This window comes from Triticum aestivum, chromosome 7A (assembly GCF_018294505.1).
Source record: "Triticum aestivum cultivar Chinese Spring chromosome 7A, IWGSC CS RefSeq v2.1, whole genome shotgun sequence".
Classification (NCBI taxonomy): domain Eukaryota; kingdom Viridiplantae; phylum Streptophyta; class Magnoliopsida; order Poales; family Poaceae; genus Triticum; species Triticum aestivum.
The window spans coordinates 23,348,884-23,373,016 of NC_057812.1; positions in this window are offsets into that span (position 1 = coordinate 23,348,884).

Consider the following 24,133-nt stretch of genomic DNA (forward strand, 5'->3'; position numbering starts at 1 on the left):
TTTTGGTTGTTATACTATAGGCTTTTTGCAAGGCATGTAGACAAGTCGATGCTCCTGTCCATTCGAGCATGATGTACTTTGTTAGAATTCTGAAGATTAGTGTGTCATTAGTGCTCCTATGAATTCTGAAGAAAAAACAGCAGGCAGCAAGAAACCAAGCATCACCCTGGTTCTCCTATGAATTCTGAAGATTAATGTGTCACTAGTACTCATATATGTGGTGTTGTCAGCATTGAGGGCATTATCTGAAAATTATTATTTTGCGATTCCATCTAAACTGTAGTTACCTTATTCTACAATGTTCAGGGACATGCTGTAATTTTATTTTTCTTATGGGACTTTGTGCAAGCTGTACTAAATTTTCAGATTAATATAATGCAGCTCCAGCCGATGCTATATGTATCGGAGTTTGTAGGGACCATTTTATCTGAATTTTCATTGACCATGTGTATCTGAATTTTGCACTGAGCTGATGTTGATGGATGCGTAGCCAATGCGTAGTGTAGTACTGTCCACTGACTCATCAAATATGTTTTATGTTTCGACATGCCTGACTCATCAATATGCATTGTAGCTGTGAAAGTGCTCGGTTTATGATTTCTTGATGCAATGCCTTTGAGTCTGGCTGTTCAATTCAGAATTTATGTGAACACCTGAAATGATAGATAGAGTAGGAAACTGCGGCTACCAAACATATGCTATATACTCCAAGATTTATTGAAGTTGTTATCTTGTGTTTTCCTAGCATCTCCCAGCCAATGCAGCATGTGAACAATAATTGAATGTTTTGCTCAGGCTTCAGTTCTTATGCCATTTTTTCTTTAGAAGGCTACACCGTGGGGATCATCTTCAAGAGACAATCCACCTGACCTGCTTGTTGCAACCACTCAGGTGAGTTTCTTTGCCCCACTCATGTCCAGAGGCCCTCCATATGTGTGGATGTCATGAATATGTAGAGATGCCTCCTTATGTTTGGCACTGATTTTTTATATTGTCTGATTTGGTTGGTTACTAGGATTCTTGCTCCCAACGACTCAGCTTCCAGCAGCAGCGCAGCGATCCCCTTTCCGTGCTTGTCACTGCATCCTCCACCAGTTGGTGAGTCGACCACAACTTCGTAGCATTCTTCTTTAACAACATTTAGCTGTGCCCTGTGCACCACGTTGATCACATGTTAAACAGGACTAATAACTGGTTCATGAGCAAGTTAACATGCCTGCATACCGTCTATGTCACGAGTGAAAACTGAGCTCAAATTCTATATTTCTATTGACGGGGCAGAGGTTTTGAGCAAGACAAAAAGGAAAACTGAGTGTTTTGCTGCAACTCAAGTTCCCAGCAGAGCTTATCCATCTGAATCTAGTTGTATAGAATGAATGCAAATATTATTCAAGACTAGGGAGAGTAAGATGGCATATTAACAAAATATTCCAGACTCTTTGTAGTTTTGTTTTGGTCTGCAATTGCATATACGGACATTTATTTAATTACCACAAGATCTAAACCAGGATAAGAGCAAAGAGTAATCAGATCTGAACTGAAACTAGGTAGGAGCAGAGCACATTTGTGTAGAAGCAGAGTGCATGAAATATGGGGCTTTTCTGGATGCTGCTGTTCTTGGTAGGATGAACAAGTGGCACCTTGTAGGGTCTTGATTGGTTATGTTGCAAACTAAATATGTAGCTGCTAGGACCCAATTTCCAATCTAGTCTGTAGTAGTGACATGCTATTTTAGATGGTCTATTACTATGTAGGACCTTAATTGGTGGAGTCTCAACACTGAACTGGGTAGTAGTTAGGAGTCAATTTCTTTAATCCTAGTGTAGCTGCTGTCTTAATACTTGTCTGTAGGTTCTTAATTGTTGGTGTCTCAAAAACTGAATATGTTTTCATAGCATAACTTGAGGGATAGCATAACTGAATATGTTTTCATAGCATAACACAGTGCACTCTGTTATGAACTATATGTTGTCTACTCTAGTAGGCTCATCATCCAGTCAGTGCAGTGCATGCATTAGTTATTAGGAAGTCAAGTATGATCTCTGATCTCTTCTTCATAAGGGGTATGCAATGTAGTTCCTCCATACAGAGACACTGTCCAGAAACGATTGACCTGGTTCATCCTACTTAGTTATGTAGGTTAATATGATTCTGTATGAAAATTTTGAAAAGCAACTTCTCAGATACGTCTTACAATCTCACCTTTGTGCAGTTCCAGGCATTGTATGTATGTATATCTTGCGGATTCGATGACTGCCTAAAAAAACGAGTAGGGAGAGTGAGTTTAAGCTTGTCTTGATTTGGTCACTGATATCTGCCGTCAGTCATACTACCAAACAATAGGTAGGCGGTCTGTTAATTTCTGATGTGGGGAAAATGCAGGTCCTGTAGAACTAGAGACTGAAAGCTTTGTTATGTCTCTCAGTTGTTGTGGGAAATTTGCAGGCTCTGTAAAAGTAACCATGGTACCAACAACAATGCCATCTTACTGTAGAATTAGAATACATGGATGTACATGATCAGCTCAGCTCCCAAACTGCCATTCATCACATCAATTTCCCCTTATGTAACTCCAGTCAAAATTTTATGTTGGTCTACCTAGTAGATGCCCATGGTTTGATTTTATGTTTGTTCCTATCAATACAAATGCTGAGCTATGTTCCATTTTTACTGTTCTTTGTGATAGTTTTTGCAACTTTAGTTCCCATCTTAAGGCAAGCCCCATTTTTACTGTTCTTTGTTAGCAGAGCTGCTTGTTTCTAAGAACTTTGATACTATTTGGATCAAAGTTAAATGAGCACATAGATGACAAAAAAAAGTTCAGATTGTAAAATGTTCATTTTGCTGCTAGTGCCCATTTTGAGTAATTGCTTAGAGGGATGATCCTGTGTGAGCTGGTGGAGTGATTTGTTTTCTACATAAAGCTCTTTAGTCAGGCTGGTTTTCGTGAAATACACATGAAGCTTCACCAACTCCTGTGGGTGTGGGATCCATGTGACATGTGACATTGCATCCATGTCCACCTGGGATAATGATTTTGCAGGTACCCCGAGAGGCCCTTGAGTTTGCCGTAATGTCGATTAACTTCCGTTCCGGCAAATTCGGGTACTCCATATGTCCTATTTTCAGCAAAGGTCATGCTGAAATTTTCTGTGAATTTTAGCATGACTTTGCTAAAAATAGGACATATGGGGTACTTGTTACTAATGCATGGGCCGGGGTATCTTAGTGGTTAATTAAGTAGGATCAAGTGCCCCGGCGTACTTGTGACTAATGCATGGCTTTTAGGGTGCCTCGGTGTCGATAAAAACCGAAATGATGAAAGGTTAGGCTTTCAGGGTGCCTTGGCGTCGAAAAACCCTCAATGATAAAAGCTTAGATTTTAGGATGCTTCGGTGTCGACAAACCCTAAATGATGAGACCATGATCTTGTTCCTTGACAATAACCAACTTTTTGACCAAAATTTGTTTCTATTTAGAGAGAAACATGGCCCACAACGATGAGGCCGGGGGTTCGGGCGGCAAGGCATTCTGGGAGCTGTCCCAGGAGATGGAGGAACAACCTCACTTGTATGAGGCCGCCGCCTTCCCCACCGATCCTGAGACCACGGATGGTGCCGCCGAGGATGACCACACTGATGCCACCACTGATGGTGCCGCCGAGGATGCCACCACTGATGATGGCGGCGCACACACAGATGGCAGCCAACCGAAGAGGCAACGGAAAGACCGGCGCCCGATCGTGCTCCGCACCCTCAAGGAGGAAGTTACTGAAGTGGACTCCAACGGGAATCCAATGGCGCCCGAACGAATAGTCAAGGGGTACTCGCTTCAGCTCAGGTGCATTGTCCGGAGCACCGTCTCGATCAACACCGAGAACCTGAGGCATCCTGACCGAGGGAATTTGCGCAACCTCCTCTTCACGAAGCTGCACGAACGATACAAGTTCCCCGCTGAATTTGAAAACACAAGCCTCAAAGGGAATAAAGTGAACAATGCTGCCCTCACGAAGATGAGCAAGGCCCTGTCTACTTGGAAAAGCAATGTGAAGAGAATGATCGAGAAAGGTGAGAGTTATCAGAAGATCAAGGAGAAAAATCCTTCAATCACCGAAGATGACTAACACGACTTCAAGATCAATTGCTCGAGCACCGCAAGCTCCCAATCAAGTGAGTGGGGGAAACAAATGCGGGAGCTGAACATAGGGGAACACACACTCGGTCCCGGCGGTTACAGAGTGGCGGAGCCTATATGGGACAAGGAGGAGGCGGACTGTGCCGAGCAAGGCCTACCGCCCCTCTTCGATAAATACGGTGACAAGCAGACCAGGAACTTTGTCAGGGCCCGGTACAAGAAGGACCCGAAAACAAAGGAGCTTACCACGGATCCGAAGACCAGGCAGCTTGAGCTTGTTCTGGTAAGGAATACACCCCTGCGTAATTAGCTCCATATGGTTGCATTCTAATTAATGAAGCCGAATTTCTAAATGGTTCACATTCCTTCCGCAGGCGACTGAAAGCAGTAGCGCGGGGTCGACTAGAGCAACCCTTGGGACACCACTCTAAATAGGGGGTTGAATGTAATGAAGAACAAGGATAATCTCAGTAAGCCGACGTCAGCTGGTCGTCTGGCCGACAAAGGCTTGTCGACAAAATGGGGGTCATACTATACCGCTGGTGTCCGGAAGGAGAAAAAGACCAGCTCGGAAAGCCAGGCGCGAGAGGTTCAAGAACTCAAGGCACAGGTGGTGCGGATTCCGGAGATTGTCCAAGAGAAAGTGGAACAACGACTCGGAGCGACGATCACCGCCCTTGTGCCTACCTTGATCTCGGGGTTGAGTGCGTGGATTGCGGGCGGCCAACAGGGGCCGCCCCCGATTCCTAGCTTCACGGCCAGCAACTCGCATAATGCGATGGCGGGGCCATTGGTGCCTCCGGCGGAGACGGCATTGGTGTCTCCGACGCCAGCACGGGAGCTTAATGCACCCGGGTGTACGCCGGCCGGCACCTCTTCAGCAAGCGGCCCCTCCGTCAACTGCACGCCCGCCGTTGGCGGTGCGTCAACATTAGCCGAGCTCGACGCCATCATCACGGTAACTAATTAAGCCTCTCTCGGCTGAGGACTTCATCTCCTTGCCTTTGACTGGGCATCCCTGACGCCCTACATGTTTTCGCAGGGCGCCGCCGACGTTCCGTGCACTCTCCTCCACTTCATGAACAACGAGTTGGTCGATGTCGCCAAGGGAAAAATCGTTCAACCGGGCAACCCCTTGTTCCACGGTACCCAGATGCCACCCAACTTGTTTAGGGTTCAACTGGTTCGGGTGATGCCAGGATGCGACGACTTGTTACCTCCGATTCAACCCGTCGGGGCCGACGATGAAGACGTGATGACCCTCAGCGCCTGCCTGAGCTGGCCCCTGCTTTGGCCGAAGAGCCAGATTCGTTTGGGGGTGGGGGACACCACCCCAAAGACAACACCGCCAGTCGTGCCGGTGCCAAGTCGGCCCCATGGCAAGACCGCCGTAACGGTGCCGGACATCCCTATGCCACTGGATCCAAACATGCATATGGCACAGGATTAGAACGACGACGACGATGACGATGATACATTTGGCAACGTCGATCAGTACTTTGCCGATCATGGGTACGATGGCGACTTCATGGGGCCTCCTTCTCAAGAACCAAACCCAACAAAAGACGTGTGCGATCTAGCTGGTACCGCGGAGAAGCCTAGTTGCAACAGGCGCCGTCCGGCGTTCAGCTCTCAGGAGACGCCTCCAGCTGCCGACTTCACCGAGCCTCAGATAGGCGAGGTGCGAAATATTATCAGCCCCAACACACTCAAGAAGGCGGTCTGTGAGCAGAACTCGGTCCCATTACAGGAGAAGAAGAAGGCACGCAAAAGAAAGACTAAGAAGGGTGCAAGCCAGCCGGCACCGAGTACGATCCGTGCTCAGGACGGGCCACCTTCACCGCAGGATATCTCGAGGAGGGTGCATGTGGCGGGTAGGGCGATGCTACCGACAAATATGCTCAATGCTGCAACCGGTGCTATGCGGAGTCTGCATGACAGTGTTCTTTCTTTGGAGAAGCGGCGTCTCAGAGAGAAGGATGTGGCATACCCGGTTTTCGCGGCCAAGGTGCCAGAGGGCAAGGGCTTTGTGGATAACTCCATCGGGCGTACGATCGTCCTGCGTTTTGATGACATCCACGCTATGTTGAACCTTCATCCGCTGCACTACACCTTCGTTCGGCTATTTTCGCTGAGTATGGAGATGCGGATCATTCGCGACAAGACCCCGGACATCGTGATAGTCGACCCCTTCTACATGCGTGCCAAGATCTTGGGCAGCGCTGGGGACCGGCAAGTCGCGAGTTCTTACCTCAAAGGCGTCATTCTGGCAAACCAAGATAAGGATAACTTCCTCGTGCCTTACTTTCCCGAGTAAGTCCTCCCCTCAACCGGCCCGTAACATATGAATTCTTACATTTCGATCGTTTTTCTTTTAACATTCCGTGTTTTCTGCAGTGACACACGTTGCACGCTCATCCTCCTAAGCCCCAAATATTCCATGGCCACGTATTTCGACCCGGACCGTCAGTCGAACATAGACTACACAAATGTCAAGAAGGTTCTTGATGATGTTCTCCCCGGCTACGCCAAATCTGGAGGCACCTTCACCAGCCCTATTCGTAAGTATGGCAAGCACGTATTCTCCCACAATACGACGTTCTGCTGCGTCAAGCAGCCGCCTGGCGGTCAGAAGGGTGCCTACTACGCCATCCATCACATGCGGGCGATCGTACGGGACCATCATCAACTTCTGCTACCGAGTAAACTCAAAGATTGGGCAAAGAGCGTGTCGGCAATCCAGGACGCGGACCTCCGACAAGAATTCTTTCGCATCCAGTCGGAGTTTGCGGAAATCATCCATCAAGATGTCCTTCGTACCTCGGGGCAGTTCTACCTCAACAATCAACCGTCCAACAGTGACATCGACACAATCCTACAAATGCAGGCTGACAACGACTGTTATTTCATGACTCCCACGATAGACGGCGGCTTCATCCACGCTCCGGTCCCTTGAGTCGAGTCGAAAGCAGTGATGCTGTGTCTAGTTCTGAAACATCGATTGGCTCATGTTGTAATTAAACTTTAATGAACTTGTGCTATGTCTCTTTGGTTTCGAGAGTCGTTCAACTTAGATGTAATCGATCCTATTAATGTCTTGCTTTTCTCTTCCGATCGTTCTGTTGCATACTTATATATTGCTTATGTATTGTCTGTGAATTGGTACTAATGTTTCATTTGGCTAGTGCATAGCGATGCCGACGTATGTCGTGTACAAGGGTAAGGTTCCCGGAGTCTACGATGACTGGGAGGAGTGTCGGAGACAGGTTCACCGATTCAGCAGTAACAGTTACAAAGGGTATACCACTAGGGCCGAGGCCGAATCTAGATACGCCCGCTATCTAGCAGGAGAGGGGAGGGAGCGTTGGAGGAACCGGATGAAGACGAGTTTCATCGTGATGATGCTCATCGTGATGACCGCAGCTCTCTTCTATGTGATGGTAGTTTAGATGATCGATATCGACTTGTAATGTGAAGACAAACTCGCTACTCGTGGTCTCGAGACTTGTAATATAACGTTCTATCTTTGTTCGGTCTTTTCAATTCGGAGACTAATATGATGAATTGTATTCGGAGACTAATATGATGAATTGTATTCAAAGACTAATCTTCTATTGTATTCGATGAATCTGTTGTTGATGTGTGCTGTCTATATTTTGTCAAATTATACATTTTGTAACCTGTGCAAAAAACAGAAAATAAAAAACAAAAAAACCTAATATTCATACTAATGGCGCATCACATGACAGTGCGCCATTAGTATGACAATGCATACTAATGGCGCATCACTGGGTAGTGCGCCATTAGTATGCCGCGGTTACTAATGGCGCATCCAGTGGTGGTGCGCCATTAGTATGCAAAAGCACCTGGATATACATGGCCCCTGGGAGGCATACTAATGGCGCACCCTGGCCTATACTAATGGCGCACCCGCGGTGCGCCATTAGTATACCAGATACTAATGGCGCACCAGGTGGTGCGCCATTAGTAAAAATTACTAATGGCGTGCTATTAATGGCGCACCAGAGATGCGCCATTAATGGCCATACTAGGTGCACCATTAGTAGGGGTTCTTCTAGTAGTGTAGGGTGAAGGGGGAACCCTAAGGAAGAGTCCCAAGGAGGGAAGGCACCTCCTAGGTGCCTTGGGGGGGAGGGAAACCTCCCCTGGCCGCCGCCCCCTAGGAGATTGGATCTCCTAGGGCTGGCGCACCCCCCCCCCCCTTGGGCTCCCTATATATAGTGAGGGTAGGAGGGCCTCTTGAGAGACCCCTTATGCCTTTGGTGCAGCCCCTCCCTCTCTCCCAAGTTCTTCTCCTCTCCCGTGGTGCTTGGCGAAGCCCTGCAGGATTGCCACGCTCCTCCATCACCACCACGCCGTTGTGCTGCTGCTGGATGGAGTCTTCCTCAACCTCTCCCTCTCTCCTTGCTGGATCAAGGCGTGGGAGACGTCACTGGGCTGTACGTGTGTTGAACGCGGAGGTGCCATGCGTTCGGCACTTGATCATCGGTGATTTGAATCACGACGAGTACGACTCCATCAACCCCGTTCACTTGAATGCTTCCGCTTAGCGATCTACAAGGGTATGTAGATGCACTCTCCTTCCCCTCGTTGCTAGTCTCTCCATAGATAGATCTTGGTGATACGTAGGAAAATTTTGAATTTCTGCTACGTTCCCCAACAGTGGCATCATGAGCTAGGTCTATTGCGTAGATTTTATGCACGAGTAGAACACAAAGTAGTTGTGGGCGTTGATTTTGTTCAATATGCTTGCCGTTACTAGTCTTATCTTGATTCGGCGGCATTGTGGGATGAAGCGGCCCGGACCAACCTTACACGTACGCTTACGTGAGACCGGTTCCACCGACAAACATGCACTAGTTGCATAAGGTGGCTGGCGGGTGTCTGTCTCTCCCACTTTAGTCGGATCAGATTCGATGAAAAGGGTCCTTATGAAGGGTAAATAGCAATTGGCATATCACGTTGTGGTCTTTGCGTAGGTAAGAAACGTTCTTGCTAGAAACCCATAGCAGCCACGTAAAACATGCAAACAACAATTAGAGGACGTCTAACTTGTTTTTGCAGGGTATGCTATGTGATGTGATATGGCCAAAGGATGTGATGAATGATATATGTGATGTATGAGATTGATCATGTTCTTGTAATAGGAATCACGACTTGCATGTCGATGAGTATGACAACCGCCATAGGAGTTGTCTTTATTTATTTATGACCTGCGTGTCAACTTAAACGTCATGTAATTACTTTACTTTATTGCTAACCGTTAGCTGTAGTAGTAGAAGTAATAGATGACGTGACAACTTCAAGAAGACACGATGATGGAGATCATGATGATGGAGATCATGGTGTCATGCCGGTGACAAGATGATCATGGAGCCCCAAGATGGAGATCAAAGGAGCTATATGATATTGGCCATATCATGTCACTACTATTTGATTGCATGTGATGTTTATCATGTTTATACATCTTATTTGCTTAGAACGACGGTAGTAAATAAGATGATCCCTCATTAAAATTTCAAGAAGTGTTCTCCCCTAACTGTGCACCATTGCTACAGTTCGTCGTTTCGAAGCACGCCATGCTGATCGGGTGTGATAGATCCTTACGTTCACATACAACGGGTGTAAGACAATTTTACACATGCAAAACACTTAGGGTTAACTTGACGAGCCTAGCATGTACAGACATGGCCTCGGAACACAGAAGACCGAAAGGTCGAGCATGAGTCGTATAGAAGATACGATCAACATGAAGATGTTCACCGACGTTGACTAGTCCGTCTCACGTGATGATCGGACACGGCCTAGTTGACTCGGATCATGTAATCACTTAGATGACTAGAGGGATGTCTATCTAAGTGGGAGTTCATAAGCTGAACTTAATTATCCTGAACATAGTCAAAAGATCTTTGCAAATTATGTCATAGCTCGCGTTTTAGTTCTACTGTTTAGTTATGTTCCTAGAGAAAAAAATTAGTTGAAAGTTGATAGTAGCAATTATGCGGACTAGGTCCGTAAACTGAGGATTGTCCTCATTGCTTCATAGAAGGCTTATGTCCTTAATGCACCGCTCAGTGTGCTGAACCTCGAACGTTGTCTGTGGATGTTGCGAACATCTGACATACACATTTTGATAACTACGTGATAGTTCAGTTAAACGGTTTAGAGTTGAGGCACCAAAGACGTTTTGAAACGTCGCAACAACATATGAGATGTTTTGAGGGCTGAAATTGGGATTTCAGGCTCGTGCCCACGTCAAGAGGTCTAAGACCTCCGACGATTTTCTTAGCCTGCGAACTAAGGAGAAAAGCTCAATTGTTCTGCTTGTGCTCAGATTGTCTGAGTACAACAATCGCTTGAATCGAGTGGGAGTTGATCTTCCAGATGAAATAGTGATGGTTCTCCGAAGTCATTACCACCAAGCTGCTAGAGCTTCGTGATGAACTATAATATATCAGGGACATATATGATGATCCTTGAGATATTCGCGATGTTTGACACCGCGAAAGTAGAAATCAAGAAGGAGCATCAATTGTTGATGGTTGGTGAAACCACTAGTTTCAAGAAGGGCAAGGGCAAGAAGGGATACTTCATGAAATGGCAATTCAGCTGCTGCTCTAGTGAAGAAACCCAAGGTTGAACCCAAACCCGAGACTGAGTGCTTCTGTAATAAGGGGAACAACCACTGGAGCAGAATTACCCTAGATACTTGGTAGATGAGAAGGCTGGCAAGGTCGATAGAAGTATATTGGAAATACATTGTGTTGATGTGTACTTTACTAGTACTCCTAGTAGCACCAGGGTATTAGATACCGGTTCGGTTGCTAAGTGTTAGTAACTCGAAATTAAAGCTATGGAATAAACGGAGACTAGCTAAAGGTGAGCTGACGATATGTGTTGGAAGTGTTTTCAATGTTGATATGATCAAGCATCGCACGCTCCCTCGACCATCGAGATTGGTGTTTGCGTTGAGCATAGACATGATTGGATTATGTCTATCGCAATACGGTTATTCATTTAAAGGGAATAATAGTTACTCTGTTCATTTGAATAATACCTTCAATGGTCTTACACCTAAAATGAATGGTTTATTAAATCTCGATCGTAGTGATACACATGTTCATGCCAAAAGATAGTAATGATAGTACCACCTACTTGTGGCACTGCCACGTAAGTCATATCGGTATAAAACGCATCAAGAAGCTCCATGTTGATGGATCTTTGTACTCACTCATTTTTGAAAGGAATGAGACATGCGAACCATGTTTGTTGGTAGATATGCATGAAGAAACTCCATGCGAATGGACCATTTGGACTCACTTGATTTTGAATCACTTGAGACATGCAAATCATACCACATGGGCAAGATGACTGAAAGCCTCGGTTTCAGTAAAATGGAACTGGAAAGCAACTTGTTCGAAGTAATACATTTTGATGTGTGCAGTCCAATGAGTGCTGAGGCATGTAGTGGATATCGTTATGTTCTTACTTCACAGATGATTTGAGTAAATGCTGAGTATATTTACTTGATGAATCACGAGTCTGAATTATTGAAAGGTTCAAGTAATTTCAGGGTGAAGTTGAAAGATCATCGTGACAAGAGGATAAAATGTCTATGATATGATCATAGAGATGAATATCTGAATTACGAGTTTCGCACAGAATTAAGACATTGTGGAAATTGTTTCACAACTGATACAGCCTGGAACACCATAGTGTGATGGTGTGTCCGAACATCATAACTGCACCCTATTGGATATGATGCATACCATGATGTCTCTTATCGAATTACCACAATAATTTATGGGTTAGGCATTAGAGACAACCACATTCACTTTAAATAGGGCACCACGTAATTCCGATGAGATGACATCGTATGGTTTAGAGAAACCTAAGCTGTCATTTCTTAAAAGTTTGGGGCTACGACGCTTATGTGAAAAAGTTTCAGGCTGATAAGCTCGAACCCAAAGCGGATAAATGCATCTTCATAGGACACCCAAAACAGTTGGGTATACCTCCTGTCTCAGATCTGAAAGCAATAAGGGATTGTTTCTAGAATCGGGTCCTTTCTCGAGGAAAAGTTTCTCTCGAAGGAATTGAGTGGGAGGTGGTGGAGACTTGATGAGGTTATTGAACCGTCACTTCAACCAATGTATAGCAGGGCACAAAGAGTTGTTCCTGTGGCACCTACACCAATTGAAGTGGAAGCTTATGATAGTGATCATGAAACTTCAGATCAAGTCACTACCAAACCTCGTAGGATGACAAGGATGCGTACTACTTCAGAGTGGTACGTAATCCTATCTTGAAAGTCATGTTGCTAGACAACAATGAGCCTACAAGCTATGGAGAAGCGATGGTGGGCCCGGATTCCGATAAATGGCTCGAGGCCATATAATCCGAGAGAGGATCCATATATGAAAACAAAGTGTAGACTTTCGAAGAACTACTTGATGGTCGTAAGGCTGTTGAGTACAGATGGATTTTAAAAGGAAGACGGACAATGATGGTAAGTATCACCGTTAAGAAAGCTTGACTTGTCGTTAAGATGTTTTCCGACAAGTTCAAGGAGTTGACTACGGTGAGACATTCTCACTCGTAGTGATGCTAAGAGTCTGTTGGAATTATATTAGCGTTTACTGCATTATTTATGAAATCTTGCAGATAGGATGTCAAAACATTGTTTCCTCGACGATTTTCTTGAGGAAAGGTTGTATGTGATACAACCGGAAGGTTTTGTCAATCCTGAAAGATGCTAATAAGTATGCAAAGCTCCAGCAATCCTTCTGAGGACTGGAGTAAGCATCTCGGAGTTGGAATGTATGCTTTGATGAGATGATCAAAGATTTTGGGTGTATACAAAGTTTATGAGAAATTGGTATTTCCAAAGAAGTGAGTGGGAGCACTATAGAATTTCTGATAAATATATGTTGACATATTGTTGATCAGAAATGATGTAGAATTTCTGGAAAGCATATAGGGTTATTTGGAAAGTGTTTTTCAATGGAGAGCCTGGATTAAGCTACTTGAACATTGAGCATCAAGATCTATAAGGATAGAAAAAAATGCTTAATGGTACTTTCAAATGAGCACATACCTTGACATGATCTTGAAGGTGTTCAAGATGGATCAGTCAAAGAAGGAGTTCTTGCCTGAGTTGTAAGGTATGAAGTTAAGACTTAAAGCTCGACCACGGCAGAAGAGAGAGAAAGGACAAAGGTCGTCCCCTATGCTTAAGACATAGGCTCTACAGTATGCTATGCTGTGTACCGCACCTGAAATGTGCCTTGCCATGAGTCAGTCAAGGGGTACAAGAGTGATCCAAGAATGGATCACAGGACAGCGGTCAAAGTTATCCTTAGTAACTAGTGGACTAAGGAATTTTCTCGATTATGGAGGTGGTAAAAGAGTTCGTCGTAAAGGGTTACGTCGATGCAAGCTTAACACCTATCCGGATAGCTCTGAGTAGAGATACCGGATACATATAATGGAGCAACAATTTAGAATAGCTCCAAGTAGAACAATTATTTGGATTAGCTCCAAATAGAGCGTGGTAGCTACATCTAGGAGATGACATAGAGATTTGTAAAGCACACACGGATCTGAAAGGTTCAGACCCGTTGACTAAAACCTCTCACACAAGCAACATGATCAAACCCAGAACTCATTTAGTGTTAATCACATAGTGATGTGAACTAGATTATTGACTCTAGTAAACTCTTTGGATGTTGGTCACATGGCGATGTGACCTGTGAGTGTTAATCACATGGCGATGTGAACTAGATTATTGACTCTAGTGCAAGTGGGAGATTGTTGGAAATATGCCCTAGAGGCAATAATAAATTGATTATTATTATATTTCCTTGTTCATGATAATCGTTTATTATCCATGCTATAATTGTATTGATAGGAAACTCAGATACATGTGTGGATACATAGACAACACGATGTCCCTAGTAAGCCTCTAGTTGACTAGCTCGTTGATCAATAGATGGTTACGGTTTCCTGACCATGGACATTGGATGTCATTGATGACGGGATCACATCATTAGGAGAATGATGTGATGGACAAGACCCAATCCTAAGCATAGCACTAGATCGTGTAGTTCGTATGCTATAGCTTTTCTAATGTCAAGTATCATTTCCTTAGACCATGAGATTGTGCAACTCCCGGATACCGTAGGAGTGCTTTGGGTGTACCAAACGTCACAACGTAACTGGGTGACTATAAAGGTGCATTACAGGTATCTCCGAAAGTGTCTGTTGGGTTGGCACGAATCGAGACTGGGATTTGTCACTCCGTGTAAACGGAGAGGTATCTCTGGGCCCACTCGGTAGGACATCATCATAATGTGCAAAATGTGATCAAGGAGTTGATCACGGGATGATGTGTTACAGAATGAGTAAAGAGACTTGCCGGTAACGAGATTGAACAAGGTATAGGGATACCGACGATCGAATCTCGGGCAAGTACAATACCGCTAGACAAAGGGAATTGTATACGGGATTGATTAAGTCCTTGACATCGTGGTTCATCCGATGAGATCATCGTGGAACATGTGGGAGCCAACATGGGTATCCAGATCCCGCTGTTGGTTATTGACCGGAGAACGTCTCGGTCATGTCTGCATGTCTCCCGAACCCGTAGGGTCTACACACTTAAGGTTCGATGACGCTAGGGTTATAAAGGAAGCTTGTATGTGGATACCGAATGTTGTTCGGAGTCCCGGATGAGATCCCGGACGTTACGAGGAGTTCCGTATTGGTCCGGACGTAAAGATTTATATATAGGAAGTCCTATTTCGGCCATCGGGACAAGTTTCGGGGTCATCGGTATTGTACCAGGACCACCGGAAGGGTCCCGGGGGCCCACCGGGTGGGGCCACGTATCCCGGAGGGTCCCATGGGCTGACGTGGGAAGGGATCCAGCCCAAAGTGGGCTGGGGTGCCACTTCCCTTAAGGCCCATGCGCCTAGGGTGAAGGGGGAACCCTAAGGAAGAGTCCCAAGGAGGGAAGGCACCTCCTAGGTGCCTTGGGTGGGAGGGAAACCTCCCCTGGCCGCCGCCCCCTAGGAGATTGGATCTCCTAGGGCTGGCGCACCGCCCCCCCCTTGGGCTCCCTATATATAGTGAGGGTAGGAGGGCCTCTTGAGAGACCCCTTATGCCTTTGGTGCAGCCCCTCCCTCTCTCCCAAGTTCTTCTCCTCTCCCGTGGTGCTTGGTGAAGCCCTGCAGGATTGCCACGCTCCTCCATCACCACCATGCCGTTGTGCTGCTGCTGGATGGAGTCTTCCTCAACCTCTCCCTCTCTCCTTGCTGGATCAAGGCGTGGGAGATGTCATCGGGCTGTACGTGTGTTGAATGCGGAGGTGCCTTGCGTTCGGCACTTGATCATCGGTGATTTGAATCACGACGAGTACGACTCCATCAACCCCGTTCACTTGAACGCTTCCGCTTAGCGATCTACAAGGGTATGTAGATGCACTCTCCTTCCCCTCGTTGCTAGTCTCTCCATAGATAGATCTTGGTGATACGTAGGAAAATTTTGAATTTCTGCTATGTTCCCCAACATGAAATTGAGCTCAGCTCAATGTCCGACCACGGCAGAAGATATAGAAGAGATGAGTGTCATCCCCTATGCCTCAGCCATAGGTTCTATTATGTATTCCATGCTGTGTACCAGACCTGATGTAAACCTTGCCGTAAGTTTGGTAGGTAGGTACCAAAGTAATCCCGGCAAGGAACACTGGACAGCGGTCAAGAATATCCTGAAGTACCTGAAAAGGACTAAGGAAATGTTTCTCGTTTATGGTGGTGACGAAGAGCTCGTCGTAAATGGTTACATTGACACTAGCTTCGACATAGATCTGGATAACTCTAAGTCACAAACCGGATACGTGTATATTTTGAATGGTGGGGCAGTAAGCTGGTGCAGTTGCAAGCAGAGCGTCGTGGCGGGATCTACATGTGAAGCGGAGTACATGGCGGCCTCGAAGGCAACACATGAAGCAATCTGGGTGAAGGAGTTCATCACCGACCTAGGAGTCATACCCAATGCGCCGGGGCCGATCAAGCTCTTCTGTGACAACACTGGAGCTATTGCACTTGCCTAGGAGCCTAGGTTTCACAAGAAGACCAGGCACATCAAGCGTCGCTTCAACTCCATTCGTGAAAATGTTCAAGATGGAGACATAGATATTTGTAAAGTACATACGGACCTGAATGTAGCAGATCCGTTGACTAAACCTCTCCCTAGAGCAAAACATGATCAACACCAGAATTCCATGGGTGTTTGATTCATCACAATGTAACTAGATTATTGACTCTAGTGCAAGTGGGAGACTGTTGGAAATATGTCCTAGAGGCAATAATAAAGGATTATTATTATATTTCCTTGTTCATGATAATTGTCTTTTATTCATGCTATAATTGTGTTATCCGGAAATCATAATACATGTGTGAATACATAGACACCAACATGTCCCTGGTAAGCCTCTAGTTGACTAGCTCGTTGATCAACAGATAGTCATGGTTTCCTGACTATGGACATTGGATGTCATTGATAACGAGATCACATCATTAGGAGAATGATGTGATGGACAAGACCCAATCCTAAACTAAGCACAAGATCGTATAGTTCGTTTGCTAGAGTTTTTCCAATGTCAAGTATCTTTTCCTTAGACCATGAGATCGTGTAACTCCTGGATACCGTAGGAGTGCTTTGGGTGTACCAAACGTCACAACGTAACTGGGTGACTATAAAGGTATACTACGGGTATCTCCGAAAGTGTCTATTGGGTTGACACGGATCAAGACTGGGATTTGTCACTCCGTATGAAGGAGAGGTATCTCTGGGCCCACTCGGTAATGCATCATCATAATGAGCTCAAAGTGACCAAGTGTCTGGTCACGGGATCATGCATTACGGTACGAGTAAAGTGACTTGGCGGTAACAAGATTGAACGAGGTATTGGGATACCTACGATCGAATCTCGGGCAAGTAACGTACCGATTGACGAAGGGAATTGTATACGGGGTTGCTTGAATCCTCAACATCGTGGTTCATCCGATGAGATCATCGAGGAGCATGTGGGAACCAACATGGGTATCCAGATCCCGCTGTTGGTTATTGACCGGAGAGCCATCTCGGTCATGTCTACATGTCTCCCGAACCCGTAGGGTCTACACACTTAAGGTTCGGTGACGCTAGGGTTGTAGAGATATGAATATGCAGTAACCCGAAAGTTGTTCGGAGTCCCGGATGAGATCCCAGACGTCACGAGGAGTTCCGGAATGGTCCAGAGGTGAAGAATTATATATAGGAAGTGCAGTTTCGGCCATTGGGAGAGTTTCGGGGGTCACCGGTATTGTACCGGGACCACCGGATGGGTCCCGGGGGTCCACCGGGTGGGACCACCCATCCCGGAGGGCCCCATGGGCTGAAGTGGGGAGGGGAACCAGCCCATTGTGGGCTGGTGCGCCCCCCTTGGCCCACCCCCTGCACCTAGGGTTGGAAACCCTAGGGTGGGGGGGCACCCCACTTGCCTTGGGGGCCACTCCACCCTTGGCCGCCGCCCCCTAGGAGATCCCATCTCCTAGGGCCGGCGCCCCCCTTGGGGAGCCTATATAAAGGGGGGCGGGGGAGGGAGGGGCAGCCGCACCCTTGACTCTTGGCGCCTCCCTCTCCCCTGCTACACCTCTCCCTCTCGCAGTAGAACGGCGAAGCCCTGCTGCGGTGACTCGTGCATCCACCACCACGCCGTCGTGCTACTGGATCTTCATCAACCTCTCCTCCCCCCTTGCTGGATCAAGAAGGAGGAGACGTCACGCTGACCGTATGTGTGTTGAACACGGAGGTGCTGTCCGTTCGGCGCTAGGATCTCTGGTGATTTGGATCACGTCGAGTACGACTTCCTCATCCCCATTCTTTGAACGCTTCCGCGCGTGATCTACAAATGTATGTAGGTGCAATCCGATCACTCGTTGCTAGATGAACTCCTAGATGGATCTTGGTGAAACCGTAGGAAATTTTTTGTTTTCTACAACGTTCCCCAACACAAATGATATCTAAATTCTCTCTCTCTCTCTCTTTCTCAGACACACACACACACTCTGATATTATAGGACCAACAACTTTTACCAATTACCATACTGTTACTTTTGTTGTCCACAAAATACGGTGAGGTAATTCTGAGGAAATAAAATGCAGAGTTGACCCAAACCATTAACCACTATACTTGATGTACAAGATGATGAAAGTATAAGCCTGCTGACAGCAGCACCAAATGAAACTTCAAGAACACCACCATCCGCACAAGGATTAAAATCTATAACCATACAAACTAAACTTCAACATGACTCTCCCTCCTTAATTGCCTTCTCTAATCTTCATCTTGCCCGTGTGTTGCAGCTCGTTACAGAAAGAAATAAAACATGAGCTGCTATGACTTGCAAGGAGCATCAATGTATGTATAGACAAATTTACTTAATGTTAGTTCATAGTGGAAACATAGGAATATCAAAGAAATGGTTGAATTACCTTTGAGTCTTTAACATCCAATTAGAATGTGGTGCCTCTATAGGCGAGGTGAAGCCCTGGAATATATGACAGCCTAACCACTTTGACAGTGGGGAAAACTATAGACCGAGCCTCCTCTTTGCACACATCTTCCCATGGGAGTGGAATTATATGTCCCTCCCCCTTGCTCTGTGCTCTACTGATGCAAGACACACAAGCAATGGCCGTTTTCTGATGCCCACTGAAGCTGGATGACATCCCCCGATTATTGCCACGTGAGATCCTAGCGAACATAGGCATTGCAGCACCGCCTCCTTAGGGCTCAGACACATGCGTCTTTGGCCATCGCCTCCCCGCCACCTTGGCACACCGATACTTGCGCTGTGCCATGTAGCATAATGGCCGAATGACCTCAAGCAAGCACGTCCTTCAACTACTGCCGCCACCGCGCAAATTAGGCCCACCACGCACACGCCGTGTGAGCCCCATCCAACTCAACGAGCCACTCCGCGTTCATGCATCGTCGCCGCCGCGTGCCATTCCCAGAGAGATGGCCAAGAGGAGAGAGCTGATGTAGGGTTAGGAGGAGAGGATGAATGGGTACCTCACGCCTGGCCTCTGATGCACCATAAGCACATCGTGTTGCTGCCCCGGTGCCGCTCGACTTGTCATGCCGCCACAGGAGAATATACGAGATGGGGGAGGGAATAGGGTTTCTCATGTTGGATCATGGATCGGGAATCAGATTAGTTAATCATGGGCGAAACACAATCGGCGCATAGGACGGCATGGTGTTGTGACATGATCCCAACATCATTTCATAGGGGTCCGGACCAACACCATGTCGCGTAGGTGATATGCCTACTATGAATTTGGTATTGGCGAGAGGTAAACGACGTTGATGTAGAGGTTAATTGTTTCCTTTGTTTGGAGATTGATTACCATTCGTGAGTTAAGCTGGGTACTAAAGAAGAATCTGTGATACGTGAATTGATTGTTGCCCTGTATGTTTGGTTTTGGTATTTGAAGATTGATTACCATCCGTTAGTTGGGTTACCAAAGAAGAAATCAATCACCATATGTGAATTCATTGTGATTCCAAATAAACGTTGGGTTTGTCCAGCCAGTGGGAGGGGGGCAAATAAAAAACCGATGAAACTGGGAGGTGGGATCGTTACTGCGGCGGAATTGGGAGGTGGGAGGGAGGACGAAAAAACCCAGGGGAGGTGGGTGAAGGAAATATGCCCTAGAGGCAATAATAAAGTTATTATTTATTTCCTTGTATCATGATAAATGTTTATTATTCATGCTAGAATTGTATTAACCGGAAACATGATACATGTGTGAATACATAGAGAAACAGAGTGTCACTAGTATGCCTCTACTTGACTAGCTCATTGATCGAAGATCGTTATGTGTCCTAACCATAGACAAAGACTTTTCATTTCATTAATGAGATCACATCATTAGGAGAATGATGTGACTGACTTGACCCATTCCGTTAGCTTAGCACTCGATCGTTTAGTATGTTGCTATTGCTTTCTTCATGGCTTATACATGTTCTTATGACTATGAGATTATGCAACTCCCGTTTACCGGAGGAACACTTTGTGTGCTACCAAACGTCAGAACATAACTGGGTGATTATAAAGGTGCTCTACAGGTGTCTCCGAAGGGACTTGTGGGGTTGGCATATTTCGATATTAGGATTGGTCACTCCAATTGTCGGAGAGGTATCTCTGGGCCCTCTCGGTAATGCACATCACTTAAGCCTTGCAAGCATTGCAACTAATGAGTTAGTTGCAGGATGATGTATTACGGAATGAGTAAAGAGACTTGTCGGTAACGAGATTGAACTAGGTATTGAGATACCGACGATCGAATCTCGGGCAAGTAACATACCGATGACAAAAGGAACAACGTATGTTGTTATGCGGTCTGACCGATAAAGATCTTCATAGAATATGTGAGAGCCAATACGAGCATCCAGGTTCCGCTATTGGTTATTCACTGGAGACGTGTCTCGGTCATGTCTACATAGTTCTCGAACCCGTAGGGTCCGCATGCTTAACGTTTCAATGACAGTTATATTATGAGTTTATATGTTTTGATGTACCGAAGGTTTTTGGGAGTCCCAGATGTGAACACGGACATGACGAGGAGTCCCAAAATGGTCGAGACATGAAGATTGATATATTGGAAGGCTATGTTTGGATATCAGAAGTGTTCCGGGTGAAATCGGGATTTTACCAGAGTACCGAGAGGTTACCGGAACCCCCCGGGAGTTTAATGGGCGATAGTGGGCCTTGTGGAGAATAGAAGAGGCGGCTAGGGCAGGGCCGTGTGCCCCCCCCCCCTAGTCTGAATAGGACAAGGAGAAGGGGGCGGCAACCCCCCCTTTCCTTCCTCTCTCCCTCCTCTTTCCCCCTCCTCTCCTAGTCCAAGAAGGAAAAGGGAGGGTGTCGGTGTCAAAACCGTTGGATCTCGGGTAGGGGGTCCCGAACTGTGCGTCTAGGCCGGATGGTAACAGGAGGCAAGGGACATGAAGTTTGACCCAGGTTCGGCCCTCTTGATGGAGGTAAAACCCTACGTCCTGCTTGATTAATATTGATGATATGGGTAGTACAAGAGTAGATCTACCACGAGATCGAGGAGGCTAAACCCTAGAAGCTAGCCTATGGTATGATTGTTGATGTGTATGTTGTCCTACGGACTAAAACCCTCCGGTTTATATAGACACCGGAGAGGGTTAGGGTTACACAAAGTCGGTTACAATGGTAGGAGATCTTCATATCCGTATCGCCAAGCTTGCCTTCCACGCCAAGGAAAGTCCCTTCTGGACACGGGACGGAGTCTTCAATCTTGTATCTGTTGGGGAACGTTGCAGAAAACAAAAATTTTCCTACTCGTTTCACCAAGATCATCTAGGAGTTCATCTAGCAACGAGTGACTAGATGCATCTACATACCTTTGTAGATCGCGAGCGGAAGCGTTCAAAAGAACGGTGATGATGTAGTCGTACTCGACGTGATCCAAATCACCGATGACCAGCGCCGAACGGACGGCACCTCCGCGTTCAACACACGTACGGAACAGCCACGTCTCCTCCTTCTTGATCCAGCAAGGGAGGGAGGAGAGGTTGAGGGAGATGGCACCAGCAGCAACACGACGGTGTGGTGTTGATGGAGCTGCAGTACTCCGGCAGAGCTTCGCTAAGCACTATGGAGGTGGAGGAGGTGTTGGAGAGGGAGAAGGAGGCAACCAAAGGCCAAGGCGTTCAGGTATCAAGTCCCTCCTCTCCCCCACTATATGTAGGAGGGGCAAGGGGGGGTGGCCGGCCCTAGGAGATCCAATCTCCTAGGGGGTGCGGCGGCCAAGGGGGGTTTCCCTCCCCCCCCCAAGGCACCTAGGAGGTGCCTTCCCCTCCTAGGACTCTTTCCCCCTTAAACCCTAGGCGCATGGGCCTATGTGGGGCTGGTGCCCTTGTCCCATTAGGCCAAGGCGCACCCCCTACAGCCCATGTGCCCCCCCGGGACAGGTGGACCCACCCGGTGGACCTCGGGACCCTTCCGGTGGTCCCGGTACAATACCGATAACCCCGAAACTTGTCCCGATGCCCGAAACAGAACTTCCCATATATAAATCTTTACCTCCGGACCATTCCGGAACTCCTCGTGACGTCCGAGATCTCATCCGGGACTCCGAACAACATTCGGGTTACTGCATATACATATCCCTACAACCCTAGCGTAACTGAACCTTAAGTGTGTAGACCCTACGGGTTCGGGAGACAAGCAGACATGACCGAGACGAGTCTCCGGTCAATAACCAACAGCGGGATCTGGATACCCATGTTGGCTCCCACATGCTCCACGATGATCTCATCAGATGAACCACGATGTCGAGGATTCTATCAACCCCGTACGCTATTCCCTTTGTCTATCAATATGTTACTTGCCCGAGATTCGATCGTCGGTATCCCAATACCTCGTTCAATCTCGTTACCGGCAAGTCACTTTACTCATACCGTAATGCATGATCCCGTGACCAGACACTTGGTCACTCTGAGCTCATTATGATGATGCATTACCGAGTGGGCCCAGTGATACCTCTCCGTCATACGGAGTGACAAATCCCAGTCTTGATCCATGTCACCCAACAGACACTTTCGGAGATACCCGTAGTCTACCTTTATAGTCACCCAGTTACGTTGTGACGTTTTGCATACCCAAAGCACTCCTACGGTATCCGGGAGTTACACGATCTCATGGTCTAAGGAAAAGATACTTGACATTGGAAAACTCTAGCAAACGAACTATACGATCTTGTGCTATGTTTAGGATTGGGTCTTGTCCATCACATCATTCTCCTAATGATGTGATCTCGTTATCAATGACATCCAGTGTCCATAGTCAGGAAACCATGACTATCTGTTGATCAACGAGCTAGTCAACTAGAGGCTCACTAGGGACATGTTGGTGTCTGTTATTCACACATGTATTACGATTTCCGGATAACACAATTATAGCATGAATAAAGACAATTATCATGAACAAGGAAATATAATAATAATGCTTTTATTATTGCCTCTAGGGCATATTTCCAACAGTCTCCCACTTGCACTAGAGTCAATAATCTAGTTACATTGTGATGAATCGAACACCCATGGAATTCTAGTGTTGATCATGTTTTGCTCTAGGGAGAGGTTTAGTCAACGGATCTGCTACATTCAGGTCCGTATGTACTTTACAAATCTCTATGTCTCCATCTTGAACATTTTCACGAATGGAGTTGAAGCGACGCTTGATGTGCCTTGTCTTCTTGTGAAACCTGGGCTCCTTGGCAAGTGCAATAGCTCCAGAGTTGTCACAGAAGAGCTTGATCGGCCCCGACGCATTGGGTATGACTCCTAGGTCGGTGATGAACTCCTTCACCCATATTGCTTCATGTGCTGCCTCCGAGGCTGCCATGTACTCCGCTTCACATGTAGATCCCGCCACAACGCTTTGCTTGCAACTGCACCAGCTCACTGCCCCACCATTCAAAATATACACGTATCCGGTTTGTGACTTAGAGTCATCCAGATCTGTGTCGAAGCTAGCGTCGACGTAACCCTTTACGACGAGCTCTTCGTCACCTCCATAAACGAGAAACATTTCCTTAGTCCTTTTCAGGTACTTCAGGATATTCTTGACCGCTGTCCAGTGTTCCTTGCCGGGATTACTTTGGTACCTTCCTACCAAACTTACGGCAAGGTTTACATCAGGTCTGGTACACAGCATGGCATACATAATAGAACCTATGGCTGAGGCATAGGGGATGACACTCATCTCTTCTATCTCTGCTGCCGTGGTCGGACATTGAGTTGAGCTCAATTTCACACCTTGCAAAACAGGCAAGAATCCTTTCTTGGACTGATCCATTTTGAACTTCTTCAAAATCTTATCAAGATATGTGCTT